At 38.6% G+C, this 20,455-nt stretch overlaps 1 protein-coding gene across 1 annotated transcript in view; it reads right to left on the reverse strand.

The window, feature by feature from the left end:
* The window catches only part of LOC139736674 (tachykinin-like peptides receptor 99D), a 73,575-nt gene that overhangs the window by 13,123 nt on the left and 39,997 nt on the right, over window positions 1-20,455 (reverse strand). The window lies entirely within an intron of this gene.

A 20,455-nucleotide genomic window follows, 5' to 3' on the forward strand; every position in this document is an offset into this window, starting at 1 on the left:
TGAACGCTGGCACCCACAAGGTGGTAGAAGTAACTTCGTCCAATCGTACATACATATGCAAAGTTTCATTTGGATACCTCAAACAGTACTTAAAGGGGAATGAAACCCAAATGTACCCGTGTATTGGAGCAATATCATAAGAACACATAAGTGAACATGGAAAATCGTATGATCCAGTGGAAGTTATGCATTTTTTTTAAGTTTCAGTGTCACTTTCATGTATGGAAACGTACATGAAGAAAATATCAAGGGAATTCCATAAAATCTGATTCTAAATGAAAAGTACAAATTGCCTCCACTTATTTGTCGTTGCCATAATGTTAAGGGTAATATTACCCCCCCCCCCCCCCCTTTCTGGATGAAGGAAATCAAGTGCTCCTTTTTGTAATGCTAGAAACGTGAAACTATGCCTATTTTCTTTACATTTCTTTATATAATTTTCCATGGTTGACGTCAAAGATGTAGCTCGTAATGGCGGCACTGAAACTCTAAATATATGTGTATATATACGCTCTTCAACGGATTTTCCGATATTCCTCAATTTGTGACGATGTGTTCAACTGCTAAAGTAATCTCCCTGCATTAACTTGTCCACTTGTACTTTTCGTTTCATTTCCCTTCGTGATACAACGTTGCCATAATCGATAACAGACTGATGTACGAACGGAGGGACAAGCTGAACAACATCATTTCTCTGGTGACAATTCCTTGTAAAAGTATACACCATGAAAACTTTAGGCTGGTAAACTATATCAAGACAATTATTGAACAATATTGTTAATGAAATGTCGTAGGTTTTTCTTCGTGATAGTTGCCTGTTCAGATCAAGGCTTGCGATGTACTGCTGAAGTATGCATCGGGTGTTTCTGCCTTGTCTGAGATACTGAAAGCCCATCACAGAGCACAGAAGGCCGGAAACATTGTAGCGAAGGATAGACACGAATTGGTATACAGGAATTCGGGCAGATTTCTGAAAGAGATTTTGGCATGAATAGATAATGACTGAATAAAATTTCGAAGGAAATAGGTCGTTTACACTACGCAGTTGTGTTGCTTACATAAACTAACAGGTTACAACTATGACCATTGACCAGAAAATGGAAAATTAAATTGATTGCATAGATCTACTTCAGGTTTCTAACGTCTTTTGCTGAAATAATGAGAAATGGTTTTGAAATAGCTGCGATATCCAAAACAGAGCAATAATAATATAATAAAGGACTCACTTTTTATCACGATCGCTGCGTTTTATTTTGTTTTTGGATGGCTCATCCATTTCAAAACCAATTTTCATCAAATAATCTTTAGAATTCCTCTTAGAATGGCATACTCTCTATTATTTCATAAGTAGGTTCTTGGTATATTACAAAAAGTTAAAAGCCCAAATCCTCACCTCCACCAATACTATACCATCCCTTTAAGCTTTGATATTGGTTTCTAAACAAATCCGGTCGGATAGATTTATTTCAGCTCTTTGTCATATAAGTAAAACATGATAATGTTGCAAAGAAATATTCCTCTTATATTTCTAGTCACAAAGCAGATGGAATTCCCGTCTCCCATAAAAAAAAATGAAAGTGCAGCACTTACTTTGTCACAGACATACAGCATGTCCTCTCCAGGCAGACGGGGAATTAGGAGACAGCATGCCGACATCATTAAGTTAGAGCTGAAAAAAAAAGAATAGATGTGGAATAGCCTGAGTAAAGTCATGTTGAAAAGAAAAATGTGGCGAATTTGGACTGAGATGAAAATACACACCTTTTATGTAGGCCTGCATACATTTATGACATAGGGCATATTCATATATTCCCACATTTTCCTGACGAACTCAAAGTCTTCATAACATAAAATAACAAAGTAAGACAACATCAAATTACATGCCAATTCAACATCAGTTTGCTGTATATTTTGCACAGTTAGGAAAGGAGTAAGACTTATAGACCTCAGCCATTCAGCCGTTGCTGAGCTTGCCACAGATGATGGTCCGGGTGCTGGCCATGGCAATGGGTGTAATGATGCCCATTATGGTTGACACCTCTAATCCTGCTACCACACACACAAAAAGTGAAAATATAGCCCCCTCTACTTATTCATAACATTGATTTGATTTACTTTGATAATACTGGTTACAGAAAAGAAGATTATCCCCCCCCCCAAAAAAAAAATAAATAATAATAATAATAATGATAATAATAATAATAATAATAAATAAATAAATAAAATAAAACAAAATAAAATAAATGATAAATCAATCAATAAATCAATAAAAAAAAATGAAGATTCTTGCGGGTAGAGATGCTGCCTGTATGAGTTACAATCCATCATGGAGTTTTCAGGAAAAAGTCCGAAAAAAAACTGAGAAGACGTAGAACGGAAAAGGCAATACTGAATGATCGCAGTGGTCCACTTGAGTAACATATCTCTCGATTATAGATGGTATCAAAAATTGCACTATAGTCTTATCAAATTTTCCGCAACCCACTAAACGGTGGCTACGTTATAGTAACTGATAGAACTGCGTTCATGTTTAATAATAAGCTTTAATATAATATACTTCACGGATATCACATGCTGAAAATCTAGATGAATCAATAACCTGAAAATACATATACATGTATTACGGATTAATCCATTAATGAAACTTACATATTCTGTTGAGGAATCACTCTGTCCTTCAGAATTGCATATAAGTTTACGTGAACAGGAGAATGCGCGCAACTTCATCATATTGTATCTTGCTTGAATACCTGAAAAGGAAAATCAAGTGTCATGAGTTCAAGGCCACTGTTCATGCGTGTGTAATAATTTTGCAGAAGAGCTAACTTATGTAAATGTGACTACATAACTCTCTCCATGGCAGCTTAATGTATAGTTCAATTCTTATGCACTGCCTTCTGCATACAGGGTGTACTTAAGTCCACCACTAACACTACCTGACTACAGAGAATTATCCCAGCATAAAGATAAGCGTGCAATGTTTGCCATTATGAGTTTAGTTAGTACACTGGTCTATTTATCCATAAGTTTATCAACAATTATTAATCAACTTCCGTTCCTTTTATTCGTTATTAATCAAATGTGGTATGGCACGACGCGATGTATTATCCTTGGGGATGTGTGTGGGGGGGGGGGGGGAGGTGGCGTAAAGGTTATGTTAAGGATACACTTCCTTAGGAATATCCGATTCCACGTTTTCTTAACTATTTTGTTTTGCTGTTGATCGGTAAATATAAAGAATTACTTGAAATTTGTGATTATGTATGTGGTCACTGTATTGTGAGTATAAATTATGCTTGTATAATTGTGTATGTAGTGAAAATTGTATCATTTATAATGTGTACATGTACATGAATATAATTTATTATGTGAGTTTATGCATGTATGTAGATATTCCTATGTGCACGCCCATGTACCAACAAAAAGAATTTCCTATTAAAATGAACAATAAATGAATCTGAAATCTGAAATCGGAATGCCATGACGTCTTTAGCAAGACATTTTATCGCTAAAGCTGCTCTAATTCCACAGAATGGTTACGAAACAAAACAAAATAGAACAGAAAACAGCACGCATAAAACTAGCCAGTTTTAACAGAACTCTAAAATGAACATTTTAATATTACTGCCTGCAAGCTTATGACATGGCTATACAACCAAAAACATAACAGATACAAGAAATTTGATGAAGGGTAATATCGAGAGTAAGGCCTTGGTCGAGAACATTGTGGATATTTCAAATCATGCTTTACGATGATGTTTTAACTCACCATTTTCCACGTAGTAGGAATCTGCGGGGTCTTGATATTATGAAGTGGACAAAATAATGTTGAAGTCAGAGTTGCAGTAAGCCGCTACGAAAAGCCTCAGAAGAGCTGATCTGCTGTGGAAATGGAATTTGCGCTAGATGCTCAGCTCAAACACGCATGAACGAGCTGTACAATGAGCCATCTGGGAGTCAACGTATGTGCACATAAGTTTGCACGACTCAACAATTCATTGAATTCATAAATCATGTTCAAGAAAAGAATGAACATGCCCACACCAGGTGACCAAACTACTGGGTCCGTGAATTGACACTCTAGGAAACATCCATGTCATTATTTTGCATCGAATGTATTCTATGGATTAATAGGCGTTTAAAAAAAAATTCCACTTTTGATTCTTAATAATTCGGTAACTATATATCAGATAACACTATCATTGATATGGGAGATAGTTGTATAGTGTACAATTTCGTTGGAGGTGGTTTAAAACACAAATCAGTTTCATGAAATCCATGATCAATTTCACAGTTAGGTTACAGATTTTGCTCTATTTCCAACCCTCTGTACAAAATTTTCACTTTGCACAGGGGTCAATGGGTGTGTATGGGAGTATGTGGTTAACACCCTGACAATGGTGTTGAACAATGGCCAGGGTTTGAATGCTTTATTATTTATTCATGAGAAATTCCACTATCACAGCTAGTCTTTATTCATTCTAAAATGTGGTGTTTGCAAGCACACGGAAACATGTGCTTACATTTTTCATGTGCATGCATTTTACCCTTTATAGGCTTTACCGTGCATGAATCCATGAAAAAAGGGGGAAAAATCAACCCTTACAAATAAATCGTGTGGTTTGCACCCTTACATATCCGCGAGTTTGCTCTCTAAATGATTTTAGTTTATCATTTCCTTTACTTTCACTTAATAAAATATGCATACATAAAATGTGACAATGTTACGAATAAAATAACAATGTGACAAACAAACAAACAAAGCAAACAAACAGCAAAAGATATCAAGTGAAGGGGTGAGTGAGAAGGCAATTGGCCTTATTTAAAACTAATCCCGGAAAAGTAAATACATTGTATATACAGAGAAAAACATTGGCACACACACACACACACACACACACACACACTCACACATACACACACATGCATACACAGACAAAAACATGGACCAGCGCATATTAGCAATACACAAGATGTCATTTTCACAAACACACCCTATCTTGCTAGTCTCTTATAAATTCGTAAAATGATATTGGTAACTTCCAGAAAACCTTTCAAGTTAAATACGTTTGAAAACTTTCTTAAAACTTTGTACCGTTTTCTTACATTTCACATCAGAGTGGATGGAATTCCAGATTTGAGGGCCTTGAAAAAATATTGACTTTTTTTTTTTTTCTGTCCCGAGATCGAGTCGCAACGAAAATCTTTAGCGTGTAGTAGGGTTTGATTCCATCATCGCATAGTAAGCATGCAGGGAATGCTGTGACATATTCCATTTCGATTGGTCAATACCAGACGAGCAGTCAAGTATTCTTCGTTAGCTTGTTCGCAGACCCTTTCATCAAAGACTCAACTTCATTTAAAAATGCTCCGATGAATGATTATGAAATTATAAGAGAACATCAAGTTTTATGATGTCTTAAAAAAAAAAAAAACATGTACATAGTAGCACCACGACGGTATGCAATATTGTATTCAAGTGTCGATCAACACCATATGGGTCTTTCTTTGAGACTTGCTATGAGCTCAATATTGCACCTTAGCAAGAATGAACCACAAACAGGAAGATATGTCTTTGTAATGGTAATTACGTTTCGACATCCCAACCAATAAGAGATAGGTTAGGTGAATGTTAAAGACACGGGGATACACGAATAGAAATTGCTCCCAAAAAAATGAAATAAAGCGAACATTATTCTAGCAGGCATGCCTGGGCAGTAATCTGATGTTTCTATTGATAAAGAATTCTATTTGAAGATTCATATCAGTTTGCTTTGTCAGAATCATGAGGAAAAGTGATAAAATAAACCGGCTATCCAGGGTACAGTTTAAACACTTTCACATGAAACAGCTCTGATTAACACTTTTGCACAATAATATTTCTGTTCAGAATTGACTTTTGTTTTATATGTTTTTATCTTAAAGTATAGGATTTCATTTGAAGCAAAATATAGCCAAAATTATGTAAACGTCCAAAATGAATCTTCAGATTGCTCAGCGAGACGGCGGCATCGAATCCCGATCAGCGAAGGTACAAATGCACCTGTGGAATTGTTTTGTACAGCAATAGAAATCTGACGACTATTTGAATAACTACATCCAGTTGGAGCTTCATCTGTTAAACCTCCTAGGTTATGTGTACAATGTGATTGGTCAATACCAGACAAGCAATCAGGTATTCTACGTTTGTTTTTTTAGTAGACCCCTTTCATCATGAACTCAACTTAATTTGAAAATATACTCTCGATGAATGATTATAGAATATGAAAGAAACTTAATTTTCCTGATATCAAAAAATATATGTTCATAATATCAGCACAAGGATATGTAATATTGCATTTTAGTGCCGAGCAACACCATAGGATGGCCTTTGTTTTGAGACTAGTTTGGGGCGTAATATTGCACCGTCAATGACCGTGGCAAGATCGAACCCAAAATGAACCATATAAGAAGCAAAGTTCCACCATTTTCTCAAATCGTGTAGTTTGCACCCATTTTCGCGACTTCGAACCCTTCTAGCTCCCTTATTGAACCTTTTTTTCTTAGTGTGTGGGATTCATTTAAGAGTACATTATGTATGTATTGTTGTGTGAAAATTATTTGATTCAGATTGGTCCCATATTCGAGTAATTCGCAGTTTAATGTTTCCAGGTTAGCATGCTTGTACAGTGACAGTGCGATTAAACTGCACATTACTTGAATATGAGACCATTCTGAAGCAAATAATTTTCACACAACAATAGATACATAATGTACTCTTAAATGAATCCCACAAGGAGTGGAACAATCATCTCCCAGCATTCCCACTGATTCCCACTGATCAGTTACTAGCCATCCCCTTTAAGACCTAACGCCCATTGGCGCCACTTTTAGCATGGATTCGTATAGAGATACAGGTAGGTAGTAGCATTTGATGATATGCAGAAAGTCATAATGTGATATTTGTCGTAGCAGCTGAATCATAACCGACGGTATTACTAACCCACAACATTGTATGTCTCGTTAAAGTATCGAAGAGAAAGGGGTATAATTATACACAGCTTGAGAAGCGTTTCCTTTCGTCATGGGAGGTCAATATTAGCAGATCATATAATCGGTTGAATATGTTTTCAAGACCTTAGCCGCAATCATGAAGCACGGTCTGCACGCATGGAAAAAAAAAAAGGAAGACGCTGCAGGGAAAGGAATATAAGGAACAGCCCTGTAAGACGATACGGACGTCGCCGGCTACGATGCTTGCATTCGTTGCGATGAGATAACAAGAGGAAATCAATCTGTTGACTTAACTGCGCCGATAAAGGGGATGGACAAACCGCGCAAATTTTCTCTCGCCGTGCAAAGTGACCGGCGCGTCGTTCGTCGACGGAGTCTGCGCTGTCTTCTGTTGAAGGAACATCCGCTGCCGCCCTATGGTCACGTGTTTTTACCATGTTGGCCACGAGGGATAGATAGTAGGAAACAGTGGCGGGAAATCGCGTGCATTGAAGGCGGGTCTATTTCAGTAGTAGGCTACTCCGAGTTTGAACAAGATTGAAAATGCGATCAACGAGGTATCCCACGTGTATTATAATGTTATCATTATTTTCAAATCATATGCATATATCTACAAACTTAACTTGGATACTATTTCATATGATAATGATATATATATATATATATATATATATATATATATATATATATATATACAAATTTCACCCGGATACCATTACAAGGCTCGACGCCACATGCGATTACTTGTAGGGTACGACAGACAAAGAGGGGATATTCGTATCTTATAAAGCATAGTCGACACTTCTGTAATAGATTGTGTGTGTGTGTGTGTGTGTGTGTGTGTGTGTGTAAGTGTGTGTTTTTGGATGGTGTGTATGCATGTGTGTGTACGCGTGTGTGTGCGCGTGTGTGTGTGCGTGCGTGTGTTTGTGATTACACTTTACTGAGTTAGAGAAGTTGTTGACAAGCAGGAGTGACCTCGGTCAGAGCAAATATTCAAAGCAAAGCAAAGCATTACTGCTCGCGTATAAAGTGGCAACACCAGTTTTAATCAGTACAACGCAACGACTAGGTACTTCCACCAGATACCAAACCAGGTACTTCATATAGAGGCATGAGTAAACAACCCGACTGAGAAAGATTCAGACCTTCCTATCTGGATTATTCAATTTCTACCTGTGTGCAGGTAATTGTCCATATCGAACAACATTGGAGAAATAAAGTTTTTTTCTTTCTTCACCATAAAAAAAAGAAGAGACTGTATAGTACTCCGACCATAGACATATACTGTTTCTATGGTGTTATTAGTAATGGTCCTTGCTACATATCCATGCCATTATGTATCCATTCTCTAAATGAACGCTTTTCAACTTTTTTGTGTTTTTTTTTTTAACCGAGGTCCAGTTACATAGAAAAAAAGGCTCTACATCATAATACATCAAAGTATAAGATCACTATGAATACCATTGAGTTTCGTGGTTATAAACTCTCTTTGTCGAGATAAATATTTAGTTCAGATAATATTCCCACCCGTAATTCACATTAGTCAGTCAACGATGTAATTACACTGCACGATTCTGTGCGTCACGTAAAGGTCTAATACGTGGGTGATACCTGGCAATTTTTTTCCCTGCGCTGATATTTGCTTCGATTCTTGATTAGCAATCTCTACGCGGAGGCTAATCAATGTGTTCAGCTGGTGCGTAATTAGGCGCAATCGCCATGACAAAACGAAAAGGAAAGGGGGAAAAAAATAAATCAGTCTTGTTCAATGTCATGACCTAGAAATGACATTTTTACGTCGAACAAAAACAGTTTCCGTTTCCTGCCGTAATATTTTTTCGTCGCCGAGGGAATCGAGCGCCGAAGCACGAAAATCGACATGACGATGGAGTTTTTGAGCAGCTCTCGGTCAATGTCAACATGCATAGAGCGCCTTTCCTCCAGCGGGAGCCACGGGTGGGTAAATGTTACCATGGATTTTCGCTGACATTACAAGTGGGTGCGCGGTCGTCGTAACCAGCCTTTTAACGAAGACTTCTATTTCACTGTCTGCGTGATGACTTTGTGTGTTTCTACCAAAAATATCTTATTCCTTCACTGTTTTGTTTTGTTTTTACGACATCGTGTGCGTGGCCAATTTCATCACTAGCATACAGTAGCTTAAGTTGAATCTATAAAGTAGTGTGCATACATACGCATTCTCGTTGACCTAATCAAAACAGTCTCTACTTCTTGTTTTTGAAAAAAGGCTCTCAAATTATCACGTATCATGTTTCTAAAAGGGGGGAAAGATGTTTACTGCTTTCCTATCTCCCGAGGGTGCATCGATGCGTTTAATTCTGAAAACAGAATACAATTATTCTAAGAATTAGCTTGTTTCACTCTTCATTTTGGTTACAACAATATCCCCAATCGATGAACTTCAAACGGTACGTTGTTATTCTGGTGCTTGTATCAGAAGAAAAAAAATGTGGCAGAAATCACCCAACGGTCAGACATTTTAAATGCACTCCGTCGCGAAAGTAAAATGATGTGCATCTTTTGTTATTTACAGAAACCATGAAAAAAAAGAAGAAGTCAAATATTACAGGTTGACATTATTTTATGTGAAATTGGCATTGCCCAAATTGATGTCAGTAAAGTACTTCCACTCAAGAAAAAAAAGAAAGAACAAAGCTCTTGTGAAATGATGCAGACTTCTCAATCTATTTCTTTTTATTCTTATCCTATCAAATCTTCACATATTAATCGACCAACATTTTACCTCAAGTAGTCCTTGTTGTATAGACGACATTAACCTGAGTTTATTACCACGTCGACAGGCAATGTTTAATAAATTTGTGTTTCTGTGTGTGTGTGTGTGTGTGTGTGTGTGTGTGCGTGGGTGTGTGTGTGTGTGCGTGCGTGTGTGTGTGTGTGTGTGTTTGTACAGAAGTTTACACAAAGTTTCTTCCTTTGGTCTCTGCTGATTGCAGTTTATGTTGTCACTATCTTAGACCTATACACCCTCCAAGGTAATTTCGTGGTACTATGGCGCCTATTGCACACAGACTGGTCATGTATATACCTTCTTGATAAGAGTGTCTTTGTCTTCCTGCCCTACTATTTGTAATCTGTTATATCTAATGTTGAATGCAGAGGGCAAAGAAAAAAAAAACCCACACACACTCAAAAACCCACATAAACTAGACACAAGCAAACAAACACATGAGATGAATACAAAACAGAACCCGAAGAAAACAAAACAAATCCAGGCAAATCTAACGACGGGGCGAATCATCCATATTTCATGACATGAAAACAACCTTTCTACTGATCTGATAACGGTCCTTGCCTTTCTCTACGCTCTGTTTTGCCCCACAGATATTTGCTCCGCTGGGTTTGGAGGACACGTCTGTATTGCTCGCAATAATAGGATAATGAAAGCCCGGCTTTTTGGCGGAATCAACCCGTATCCCGGCGTATTCCGGCTCGTTATTGGGGAGACCAGAAAAGTAGGTCAGTTCGGGATCAAATATTCTGTTTACACCTTCGTCTTTGAGAGATTAAAGAGAAACATTCTTTCAATGTAGAGAGAGAAAAAAAGAGAGAGGCTGGCATTGGGAACTCCTGCCTTGCACGGATGAAATATTTCAGTGAAAAAGACGTGGGCAATTTTCTTCATCAGCTTCGGTTGCACGAGTGTAGAATCCCTGCATGGATCTCGGAGGAGCACAGTGTTTTTTATTGTTACGTCTTTTATGCGATGCACAGCGTCGCATATCACTGATCCTCCATTTTGCTTTCTCTCTGAAATCACTGGTGCGGATAATACAGATCATTTTAGTCCAACTGTACCAGGACACAATTGGGAAAATATGTAAGAAAAAAAAATTGATCGTCTGTTGAAAGCTTTTTGCCAAAAACTCGTAATCTTGTGCTGGAAGTCTGTATTAACAATAATGATGACAGTAATAATGATAATAATGTTAATGAAGATGATGATGACGATAATACTAATAATGATAATAATAATAATAATGATGTAACAAGATTGCCTTCTTTATCCAGGGTAACCTCTTCAGCGTTGTCACTCCTCTAACAGAGGGCCCTACCATTATTAAAACCCAGCGTCGCCTGGTACCCATTTATATACATGGGTCGAGAGGGACGTTTTGGGTAAAACGTCTCGTTCAAGATACCTTACGGAATTCGAACTCGGGACCTCCGCCTGGAAGTCAATAGCTTTGTCCACTATGCCACAATGTCCCCACTTGTATAGTTATTACAGCCTACGTTCACTGAGAGATTTTAATCAAGCTGACTTAACCTCATTTGCACGTTGAAATTGCTATGTTTTAAATGACTTACTCCTTTCTTTCGTACATATAAAAAGTATCGACAACACATTTGTTTTCTTGACACCCTTTACATAGAAGGAGTATCAATATCGAGCAACTGGACGAAATGCGAGATAATGAGGAGAAGATTAAAACACCATGGCTTTGCAGAGAAGGCTAGACACACACACAAACATACACAGACACACACACACAATATCTGTGCAGCAGCAAAATGATGTCATGCTAGTTGATAAAATTAACACCCTAAAATACTATGAGAAATCGAAGGAATATCTATTGAAAAAAAGAAATGAATATATATATATATGTATATATATATATATATATATATATATATACATGTATATATGTATAAATATACATGTGCATATATATACATATATATATATATATATGAATATATATATATATATATATATATATATATATATATATATATATATATATATAAATTGAAACAAGAAAGGGAAAACTGACCAGAAACAAATAATAAATGGCGAAAACATACACACATACACACACTATAGCTTCTGCCCACACGAGCAAAGAGAGTTAAGGGTTTGGGACGAACAGCGATCTAGGGCTTTCAATAGCTCAGTCGGTAGAGCACCGGTCTAGTAATCCGGAGGTCTCGGGTTCGAATCCCGATGAAAACCCATTTTCTTTGCTCAAAGTTTTCGCTATATATATATATATATATATATATATATATATATATATTCATATATATATATTCATATCCAGCCTGGATAAAAAATAATTAGATGTGGCTGATCCATCTAAAAAAAACACCTCATTTGGAAGCTGGTCACTTCTTTCCAATTTATGAAGACTATACTCGTATTTGTTTTTCAGCGTAAACTCAGAAAGCACCTGCAAATTCTAGTAGTGAAATCTTAGTTATCCTTTAAGAAGATCTTAGTTATCCTTTAAGAACCTCTGAGCGAAGTTAAAGCTGAATCCCCTCGCAAATCTTAAAACTGAAGCGAAACAAGTTGGCTGATTCAGATATGAAGCACAAAAAGTGTGTTTTCTTGTATTTTTTGATTTTGTTTGTTTGTTTTTCTATGACAGTCTGCATGGGGAATTATTTATTGGTTTGAGACCAACAATGTGGGGGCGTCCGCTACTAGTACGTTAGATTTTTGCGTACAGGTGGTGATAGAAAACAAACAGGTGGCAAGTTTCCTCCCTCTGATGTAGCTCTCGTTGGGTTTACAATAACTGCAGTATCAATTGCTCTATCTCTCTCTTTTTTTCACTGAAAATTTGAACATCGAATTCGCTAGATAGCATCCTTTTATAAATGAAAAAAAAAATCTTTTAAACTGATACCATAATGAAGTGTTCAAAATGGTGTTGGATAAAATGATATAAACAAACATACACACACATTTTTCAGGCTTTGTTGGATTCCATTTCAAGTTTGCGTATTCGTATTTTTTTTTTGAGGGGCAGAAATTGTAATGATTAATTAGTTTGTAGCATGAAAAGCCTACCAGCAAAATAAATGATAATTAATCTTACTTACAATAATTACTGGTTAATGGATTACAAATTTCAACGTATGTGTGGTATATATTATGAAAGTTACCATGACAACAGCTAAAAAAATGTCCTGAGCGAAACGGTCGTCACAATCTTGATATTAACGATTCCAATGATTAGTGTGTCTAGTGTCGTCTTCTCCTTGCACCTGTCCTTTTTATATTGTCCTCTCTAATTTTTCTTTTCAGTTTCCATCTCTTGCCTCACTTGATACGACGCATTGTCCAGACACGATGACCAGTATCGATAGAGGGATACGACATTGAACATCCATATTACACACTGTGATATCATTATTTACATATTATTTGAATTAGATGAAGAGACACGTAAAAATAAAGATTATTTAGAAAAATCATGAAATTTGAAAACAAGCAGAAGCACTCTGCTCCCTTCAGTGACGATTAATGATCGCACCATATTTCAGGACCTTCTCTTAGCTATGAAGACATGTCTTTTCATCAGAGTAACTAGTTACTGTTCCGTATAGCATATTGTGCCCAGGCAACACCCCGCCCCTCCGCCCCTGAGATAATCATGACCTCGAATGCAATCGAGGTCGATTGGAGGTGATGGAATACGTTAGAGAGAAACTCATATGAAACCTCCGTTTACGAAGACCAATTTTCTAGAGCATGCCCACGTTTGTAGGAAAAGAACATTGGTGCAAAAATAAAACGGGGGGGGGGGGGGGTGGGGGGGTGGGGGGACAAACAAACGAGGGATCGACATAATCGTACTTTACGTGGTGGTAACTTAAAAGTAGGACATAGTCCTCTCAGTTACCTTTCTTCCGCGAAAGAAAACATTCTCACGTGTGCAGCTCGCCAACCTTTTACTCGAGAAAGAACCCCTCCCTCCCTCCCCCCCCCCCCCCTTTACCGGCTGCAAAGTTCTGCATGACGGCGCGCAGTGCCCGGTTCCGACATTGATTCTTCGAAATCAATTACCCTAGGCCAGCGGGCCCGTATACCAGGCGAAGTGAGGTCATAAGAGGGAGGGGCCATCTTCACATCATCGAAAAAAAAAAATGGTATCTCCGCCCCCCCCCCCCTCTCTCTCTTCCTCCATTATTATTTCTGACACCGTCTTCCTCTCATGCCCTTCCTTTTGAACGCTTTCTCTTTCATTTGGCTCTCTCTCTATCTAATATTATTTTTCTGTATACCACTGCCACGTGACTGCCTTGTTATAGCCCCTCTCTTGTATCGCATAATAAAGAGAATCCTGTTCTGCCTCTGCGAGGATGAATATACATATATGTATGTATGTAGTTATATATATATATATATATATATATATATATATATATATATATATACAACATGTCTGTGTATGTAAGTTAAAGATAGAAATGTACGTATGTGCGCGCGCACACACACACACACACACACACACACCATTCTTCCATCTCTGATATTGTGATAGTTCCTTCATCTATTTTTCCGTCCATGTGGTGCAGACATTGCCCTGTAGAAAATAATGATTCCAGCCACACGAGATAACGTGTGTAACGTCACAAAGGCACAGCTTCCTGCGTGGAGTCCATGTCCATTGAACAAGGACGTTGACATCAGTTTTCGAATTCCACCTGCAGAGAGCTATGAAAAAGGCGTATCTTCCGTGAGTTACATCCTATCTGCCATATTGTAGGCATTCCACAAGATCCGTAAAGATAAGGAATGAGTGAAGACAGGCAGTCATTGATCACTGTCCGTTAACCTTTTCACGTTGACTATAAGATATGATTAAAAAACATAAATGTCCTTTATGTAATTTTCTCATTGTTCATTGTCCGTCTGGAACGTTTTACAATGCAATGCCCTTTAAATAGATCTTTAGAAATCTGCTGATGAGAGATGAAGGACCGCTAATGAATTAACGCGATTGTCCATTTGTGCTCTCCGCGGTGATTTGTGGGAGATAGATATTTCCACCCCCCCCCCCCCCCCCACCCCGTAACTTGTCGTTTAAGGCCCTGTCACACCTTTCCGGGTAAGCTACGCAGGCTTGTTGCGAGTAGGGATTTTCTATAGCACGCCTGCGGGCGAACAAGGATGTTGGCGAGTTCCGTACTTATGTCTTTGACTGCTAGACGCCTGCTATTTACTTGCTACTTGCGTGTATTCCGTGTGATCTGCGTGAGAGCTTTGCAACCGATCCATTTTCAGCTACGAGCGACATATGGGGACTGGGGACTGCGACTGCTACTAGTGTTCTGTGTGTGTCTCTGCGGGCAAACCCCGCGACTCACCCGGAACGAGTTTTGAGCGTGCTCAAAGCCTTGTCACACCGTGTCTTGGAAAGCCCTGCGAGTTGATTTGCGAGAAAAAAAAAATGCTACCCGGACCTCTCAGCAGTTGGTCCGCACCTAAAAGCACCTAGCGCGTATCTCGCCCGTAGTTGCCCGGAGGTGCGCATGCAAGTCTGATTTACCCGCAGCCAAGTTTTGAGCGTGACCAAAACTTTTTCCGGATGAGTCGCGGGGATTGTCCGCAGAGGTCCACGCAAAACGCCAGTAGGAGGCCCTTAGCGGCAGCACCTCGCAGGCAACTCCACGCAGGTACTTCGCAGTTCCCGTATGCGGCCAAGATAATGACATTCTCTGGGACTTCTGCCATTCCTTCAGAGGAATTTCTTCACCGAGTTGTCAGCCCTCACTCCCCACCCATGCGCCTGACACACAGGTCACATGGAAGTAGAACGTAAGTAGCACGGTCCAGAAGGTAAGACGCAAGCGAAACTTGTCCAAATCCTTGTCCGTCTGCAAATATTGTCCTGCGTGCTGGAAAATCCCCACACCAAACAAGCCCGCCTAGCTTTCTCGGAAAGGTGTGAACTAAACTTGGTTGCGGGTGAATAGGACTTGCGTGAGCAACGCCGGGTAACTACGGGTGAGATACGTGCTAGGTACCACCATATGCGGGTCATTTGCGGGAACCTCCGGGTAGTAAAAATTGTTCTTCGCAAGTCGCGCGCAATGCTTGCCCGGAAAGGTGTGACACGGCCTCTAAGAAGTGTTAGTCATCTCATCATGGGGGCGTTTCAAGAGTTGATGATAGCTGGTTTCAACACCAACAACTATAATTATCAAAATCGTTTCATTGTAAAAGAAAGAGGCAGATTTTTACATGGTGCCTGCAATTGCTAAATAATTGATTTTTTTTCTTCTAATCGACGTCGCGTGTTCTTGCTCGTCGCAAAAGCAACACCCCCACTCACAATATACTTAAAACAAGGAGGTAATACGATACCTCCTTGCTTAAGATAATCTCTCCATCTCTTTATCAAGTGATTCCATACGTAAGTGAATAACAGAGGTATTAATTTGCTGAAACCAAGGAAGTTTCCCATGTGATACCTTCTTGCTTAACTAACAAATTACATCGTGCTGAATGCCTTGCAGGGACAGCCGGGGGGGGGGGGGGGGGGGTATTAGAAAAACAAACTTTCTTTCGCCGAATAGGAACTAGAATGATGTCTGCTGTGACCAAATGCCGCGCTTAGGCTATTTAGGACATATAAGTAAAAACAAGTGATATGGTTACGCGCCGTATAATGCTTAACCTTCGATTCGCCACTGCCTCGGGTTCACTGTCGCGAGATTTCGTGCCATGCGGGAATTCAACTGACAGCCGAATCTTTCAAAGCGGTGGAAATTTAGCCATGTCATTTTTTCTCTACTCGCGTGTGTTTAGAAACACAAAACACACACACAAAATGAGCACAAACAAAACCGTGATTTATTCATCTCTCAAAATGCCTTTTACGAAGACAACAAATTGATTGGAGTGAAGGTTATTGCTGTCCACTCAACAACTTTGGCGTCATGCACAGGAAGGCGGACTGAAAAAAGGGGAAAGAACAAGAAAAAAAAGACGTTTTATTAAATGTATGGAAGGAGAGCTACTGGAAACGTGAAAGGAACATCTCCATCTCTTTTTTTGTTCATTTGTTCATTAAAATATCTTTCATTCTTTTCATCTAATGAGTTGCTTGTTTTTGTTGTTTGTCGTTTTGCTTTCACTTGTGTGTGTGTGTTGCTTTAGCCTTAGGGGGGCTTTTCGTTTTTACGAAACTCTATCAGACTTTTGCGTGTTTGATGGAAGTGTGGATTTCATTCTCTCCGCTTTACTGGCCCTGTTTTTCTGAGGAAAAAGTCCTACATATATAATATGGAGAATAAACAAATGAAACTATCGCTTTGTCCGATCTGCGCTTATGCTTTCAATACTTGTAAAAAACAGCGTTTCGTTTCGGGCGGGAAATTTTGAAACGTCGTTGGCGGGCATATCAATATCGATCTTTTACTGGCATTGTAGTTTTGCGTCAAACTGCATATGATTTAAAAAGAATACAACGAACAGTGTAATCTTAAATTTAATTATATTTCTAAGTTGCCTCATGGGTGAAAAAGTACATCCTTATATACATCATCAGAAATTTGCTGAAAATAACGCCAGATGCGAATATCAATTGAAATAATTTCATAAAAGACATGTTACTTGTTATATTTTGTTATCATATTCGTTTTAGCAGTTGCTTATGATTATGCATAAAAAAACAATAGTGATAGCTACTGTCACCAGCTAGAGGTACCCAGAGCAAATACAGAAAATCTAATTATCACTTACGTCATGCAGATGTATCTTAGTTTACTCGGTGTTGTTTGAGGGGCAGAGGTGATGTTCCGTCATTGTACTTCAAAGAGGACATCGAGGGATTGGAAATGTACGTTACCATGGCAACTAAATTGACGCATGTAACGCAGTAATGAAGGTACAACACTTACGGTTACTAATACACTATCATACAGAGGAATTCAGTACGGCTTTGACGCTGTTAAAGTGCGTTTGATTGTACCATTACCATGCATATGTGTCGTTGTTGTTTTATTGTTTCTTCAAAATAATGTTCATTAATATTTTGCTGTTTTTTTTTAATGGATAAACATGTAAGGGTTGGTGTGCATATTTTCATCATTCTTTACTCTTTCGTACCCAAGAGAAGGACACTAATTAACCACCGGCTGCGTTTCGCAGTGGATCACATATTACTATATTAAAACACAATGCAACACAATTTGAATATACATGCTACATTAAAGACATGACAGACAGACAGACTTGTATATATATATATATATATATATATATATATATATATATATATATATATATATATAAATATATATACAAGGAGAATGGAAGAGAGAATGCAGTAGCGGAAAGGGATTTGCATAACTCACTACATGTTGTGCCTGTCCTTGTACAGATGTTTTATGGTTGTTTTGCAAATTGTTCTTTTTTATAATATTATGATTTAGAATGAGCACTTCATATCCGAAGCGTGTGTATTAACACATGGTTGATTTAATTTCACTCTAGGGTAAAAATGCTACAGAAAGGAGTTTGATTGGGCCTTTAATACAAAAGAAAAAAAACCGTAAAAAGAAAGTCCTGGGAGATGCGAATGCATATAAAAAGAAATGGTCGGCTCACGTTTGAAAGCAGTCTTCTTGAAACATCCAAGAAAGGAGTGGGGGGGGGGGGGGTGGGTGTCAAATTGATCAGAAGATATGTCCACCGGATTACTGCAGCTAATGTTTTTATTCAACAAAAATCTTTTATTTTTATACTCAACACCGTGAATCCAGCTGGTTGTTGTAGAATTGATGTAGATTACAGACTCACCACGAGACTCACCACGAGAGGGTTCTCTTACGTTTGTGATGTCTCCGAGTTGTTGATTTATCAAATTTTATGAAAATATATCTAGGATTCAACGTTGCCAGTCCATATATTGCAACGACTTTTCCGTTCATTTTCATCTAGACCGGGTTCTAGGTGGAACGCATCTATGGCCACTAATGCTGCATGTGCACCTTTTATATAATAAAAATAATATATTACATATCCTCCGCCTCTATGCGCTTGTCAGAACTTATCAATATTATTATGAGCTCTGTTATTTCATGTCAACATCTAACAACCCTACGGGATGACAACTTTGTATTTTATGATATAAGTGCCAAAAAAAGAATATGCATTTCCATCACCCGCAGGTTGTAGAAACCGGATACACTTCCTGCGTCGGCGGCTACCTGCCAACGTACCTGCTTGGCATCTGCTCTTACAAAGTTAGTAAAAAAAAACAACAACAGCAAACAAACATGCATAACATGGGAGACATCCATCTATGTGACGCGAAGAGCAATAGAGGCCGAGTGACAACCGCCCCAGCTTGCGACCCTTGGGCGTATCAACGTCCGGCCAGCGTGTAGCAGCACCCCGAGGCTATTGCTGAGAGTGACGATGCGATTTCATCAGTGGTTGTGAGGATGCGAGGATTGATATTGCTTATGCTCACACAACAAACAGGTAAACATACACCCGATGCACACAAACACAAACACACACACACATACACACACACACTCACACGCCAACATACACACACACACACATACACATACACACACACACACACACACAAACTTACATATGATTTATATAACATTGTAATAAATACATGCATTTTGCGTGCGTCATGACTCCATTAAAACACGCACATACGCACAAACTTACATATTTGTGTATTTACATATATATGCGTGTGCCATGAATCAATTAAAAAGCATAAGGAAATAATGAATGGATCAAATAAAGTAAAGAAAATATGAGAAAAATGAAAAGATTCAATTTATCAACGACTTGATTAACACTTGAAATGAATCTACTCAGAACTTGGACTATACATTAGGACCCACTTAGATCATGGTACGGTAGGCACTTGGATTTTGATGACGTAAAAGACTTGACACTCGATACAGCTGGGGACTATCATGAGGATAGCAAACGTCTTCTCTTGATATTAATGTCTTCGTTGTGCTGTCATGGTATCTAGTTTCGGTTATTTGCAGCAAACAAGGCAGCTATATTCCTTAAGATGAGTGTTGTACTAAAAAAATTGGCCAACTCTGGCCGTTTGGGTGAGCGTGTCGGATCGCCGTATACATGGCGGAGCACAAACCCAGAAGAATGGTCTCACAGCACGAACGCATGTGCAGATAACGATGGTCTTTCAGCAGCATATATACTGATATTCAACTTTGCATGTTCAGTTTCGTCATCTACAAACAACCTCTAAGATTGAGATTATTGTGAGTGAGATCAAGGCTTTGCTGAATTTGTCCAAATTACTCTGTCATCTTCCTTCCCCTGTTAGGTAATAAATCGAATTCTTCGGACAGTTGACACTTGCTCTTCTTTTTTTTCCCCCACAATTTTCTGCCACGTTTTGCACCTATGGCAGTCCTGCTCTCACATCCAATTCGCATACCAAAGTGAAAAAGATGTACAAGATGTCTCCAATCGAACGCAATTAGATTGCCCCCGACATGAAAAGGTTGAGCATTTGTCCGGGCATGAAATATGACGAGTGTAAAAGGGGAGGAGAAGGTGTTCACTTTGATAGCTGACAGTCCGGACGAGTAGTGTCAGTAATAGCTTTTGGTATTCTGCTTTTTGCTCAAATTGATTTGCCTCGAGCTTGAATTACTTGCTCGC

The sequence above is a fragment of the Diadema antillarum genome, unplaced genomic scaffold (assembly GCF_040938485.1).
Source record: "Diadema antillarum isolate AM-2024a unplaced genomic scaffold, OU_Dant_1.0 seq00000661_RagTag, whole genome shotgun sequence".
Classification (NCBI taxonomy): Eukaryota; Metazoa; Echinodermata; class Echinoidea; order Diadematoida; family Diadematidae; genus Diadema; species Diadema antillarum.